A 2,381-nucleotide genomic window follows, 5' to 3' on the forward strand; every position below is an offset into this window, starting at 1 on the left:
GACCCTCTTCCCTTTCTATTTTGGGAGCAGGAGACAGCTGAGCTGCAGCGACAAGCAGCCCCAGGCCAGCAGCTGCAGCAGCGCCCAGCACCTTCCAGAACGTCCCGGCACAGAAAGAGACTCGGTCCAGCACTGCCTCCTCACCGGCACTTGTGTGCCAGAGTGTACTGGCCCACTGCTGGCACGAGTGTCCCAGGTCTCAAGCTGAGTGACAGCAGTGGGCAGAGCAGCACTGCGCTCCAAAGGAGCTGAACCTTGTGGGATTGCTTAAAATCACGATGGATTGCAATTTGTTTTTTCTTATAAGTGACATTGCTTAGCATGAGCAGCCAGATTTACTGAAACCTTAGGCCCAGACTGTGAACTTTTACCCAGGTACTGAAGAGCTTGGGCTGAAGATAAGCCCAGAAACCAATGCTAATTGAGAAAGATAATATCGACAGAAACTGCATCCTTGAAGATAAAGGAAAGAATGCCCACCTGGAGAGAGAGAGAGGATGCAATGAGGAACATGAAGACCCCAGACCCAGATATGACTATGGGACTGAACCATCGCGTGAGGGGAGGTGAACCTGCATTGTCAGGGTAGAATTGCCCAGGGATTTCTTTGTTCGGGGTCCCTCTCGGAGGGTCCCAGCTTGAGCTGAAATAAACTGACTCTGTGGTAGAACCCAGGGTCCCAACTTTTCTTTACAGTCAGAGGCTGAGACTGGATCCAGCTGCACCTCAACTCTCCATGAGGAAGTTTATAGAGCAAGGGGTCTAGTCTGAACCTCACGACTCAGCAGAAGGGTCTTTGTGGACTTTTCAGTTACAGCCCCCGATTCCCAGAGGTCACAGCAATTGGGGATTCCACTTGGACACTTATCTCCCTCAAAACACAGGCCTTGCCTTCCTGAGCGCACCCCGGCTATGGAGCAACAGGGAATCGAAGGGAATGACGGAGAAACGCCTGAGGGGATGTTACCGAAATGCAGTCGATGAAGAACTCTCTAATGCTCAATTCAGCATTAGAAAGCAGGCATTTCCTTATTACAGTGCCAGGTGCATGGGGGATGGTTCCACCTAGCATGCCATGTCTGGCATCCATCCAGGCTTACGTCCCCTGTTACATATATCGGCATCAGTTTTCCCAGAACGGTGATACATATTCATTCTATTTCCAGGAACCAATTACCCCATATACATTTTTACTACGCATGGGGCCTGGATCTCTAAAGCCTTCCCTGGAGGTCTTGGGTGGTCTCTGGTGAACCCTTGAGGCTGATGGAGAGGTGTCTTTTGGTGAACTTTCTGTATCTTAGCCCATCTCTCTTCTTTGTGGAGTCCTTAACTGGCATCTGCTAGTCTCTGCTTTTCTCCAGGGTACCTGCCACAGCTGATGGTCCGTGGTGACAGAGCTGGTGGTCCTTGACTGTCAGGGAGCCCACACAACAACTGCCTCCTCTAGGGTGCCAGCCACAGTTGTGCTTTCATTCCTTTCACACAGTCTGTCCTTTTACACATTTCTGTCCATGGTAAGTAACATTTCCACCCTTTTGAGCTCATTTACATTTGTCAATGAAGCTCAACTTCAGATATATTTTTTCCTTCCTTTGGCTCCCCAAAGGTTACAGCAGGTACACAAACAACCACTCAGCACATGTAAAAAGCCAAACTTTATTATTATACATATTATTATCCCAATTAATTTTTTTTTTCAGCCACAAACCTAAATCAGGTTTGTCCTCTCTCCTCACACCTCCCAGCCTGAAGGGCCACAAGACAGGGACCAAGGGGACAAAGTCTCTCCCACTATAAGTGAAGACCAGGTTCGTGACCACCTGAGGAACCTGGACAGACACAAGTCTGTGGGACCTGACGAGATGCAGCCCAGAGCCCCAAGGGAATTGGCTGATGGAGTCGCTGAGCCACTCTCGTGATATTTGAAAAGCCCTGGCAGTCCTGGGAAGTCCCTGGGGACTGGAAGGAGGGAGAATCGCACCCATCTTTAAAAGGGGTAGAAAAGAAGGCCCTGGGAACTCCCGACCTGCCAGCCTCACCTCTGTGCCCGGGAAGAGCATGGAACTGACCCTCCTAGAAGCTCTGCTGAGGCACAGGGAGGTGATTCAGGACAGCCAGCACGGCTTCATCCAGGGCAAGTCCTGCCTGGCCAACCTCACGCCTTTCTGCAACGGAGGGATTGTGTCAGTGGACAAGGGGAGAGCTGTGGGTGTCCTCTCTCTGGAGCTCTGCAGGGCCTCTGGCACAGTCCCCCACAGCATCCTTCTCTCCAAGGTGGAGACACGCGTAGCTGCTGGGCAGGCTGTTCGGTGGGTGAGGAATTGGCTGCTCGGTCGCACCCAGAGAGCAGTGGTCAATGGCTCGATGCCCGGAGGGAA

Source organism: Apaloderma vittatum, unplaced genomic scaffold (genome assembly GCF_000703405.1).
Source record: "Apaloderma vittatum isolate BGI_N311 unplaced genomic scaffold, ASM70340v1 scaffold6909, whole genome shotgun sequence".
In the NCBI taxonomy this organism is placed as follows: domain Eukaryota; kingdom Metazoa; phylum Chordata; class Aves; order Trogoniformes; family Trogonidae; genus Apaloderma; species Apaloderma vittatum.